At 40.2% G+C, this 1,265-nt stretch overlaps 1 protein-coding gene across 2 annotated transcripts in view; it reads right to left on the bottom strand.

Moving 5' to 3' along the window:
- The window catches only part of DENND4A (DENN/MADD domain containing 4A), a 131,210-nt gene that overhangs the window by 86,689 nt on the left and 43,256 nt on the right, over positions 1 to 1,265 (bottom strand). The window lies entirely within an intron of this gene.

The following is a 1,265-nucleotide window of genomic DNA, read 5'->3' as shown; positions in this document are numbered from 1 at the left end:
TTGAGGGTACCATGGACTACTAAGAAAACAAATAGATTCATCATGGAGAGGGTTAAACCGGGTGGCTCCTTGGAGGCAAGGATTCTGAGGCTTCGTCTAACATACTTTGGATATGTTCTAAGGAGGGACATCATGCTTGGTAGGGTGGAGGGACAGCGCAGGAGGGGAAGGCCCTCTAGGAGGTGGATTGATTCAGTGACTGGGGTAATCGGGATGGGTGTACTGGAGACAGTACAATTGGCACAGGACAGAGCAGAGTTCAGGGCTGTTGTACATAGGGTCGCTATGAATCACAAGCGACTCGACAGCACATAATAACAACAACAACAACGTAATTAAAGGCAAAAGAAGTTAATATTGTGAACGCAAGTGTAAGACAGAGAACAATCATAATTTGGTGTGTTACCCAGTATCTGAACTTCCTTGTTTTTTAACATTATTTTAATTTAAATGTTTTGTGTGTTTTTTATTTTCTACTGGTTTTGCTTACAAAGTTTCTGTACATTGTGTTTCGCACTATTCTTCATTCACATTGTGCTTCATATAATCATTCCCAAGCATTATGTTTTATAAAATTAATCACCACTGGACCTTGCCCATCACTTGGTGGGTGGAAGGAGGGGGTACATAAAATGAGAAGGATCCAGCAGGGGCCTAGAAAGATGGAGTAATAATGGGCAAGTTCCATAGTTTCTTAAAAGGACTTAACAACTTCCACGATGCCCAAGCTAATGGACAATTTCTAGTGTTCACCTTTAACTGATCAGCAGATCTCAGGACTATTTGTGAAACATTTTTTAAATGTTTGTTTTTTTGTTTCATTGCTTTGGAAGCAGCCTACCAACCTGGTTTGTCTCTTCCCTCTCAGGTCACTCCTATTCAGTCTCTCTTGTGAGATCCTCCCCCTTTGCTGATCATTAAATGTGATCTCTTTTTTACTTATCAATTACAGTTTGTTTGGCTTCACAATCAACTCTCTTAGCACCAGAAGTCAGGAAATCAAAAGATGAATTGCATTGGGAAAATGTGCTGTCAAGGACCTCTCCAGAGTACTGAAAAGCAACGATGTCAGTCTAGAGACTAAGGGGCTCCTGATCCAGGTCATGGTCTTCGCAATAACTTGCTATGCGTCAGAGGGCTGGACAATGACTAAGGATGACAGAAGAATTGATACTTTGAACTGTGGTGTTGGAGAAGAATCTATTTTTTTTAATTATATTTTATTAATTTTCATAAACATTTACAGAGATTTTGGGCTTCCACTC

Source organism: Elephantulus edwardii, unplaced genomic scaffold (genome assembly GCF_000299155.1).
Source record: "Elephantulus edwardii isolate Elephantulus edwardi_28Jun2011 unplaced genomic scaffold, EleEdw1.0 scaffold00050, whole genome shotgun sequence".
NCBI lineage: Eukaryota > Metazoa > Chordata > Mammalia > Macroscelidea > Macroscelididae > Elephantulus > Elephantulus edwardii.
This window is presented reverse-complemented; position numbering and strand designations above follow the sequence as displayed.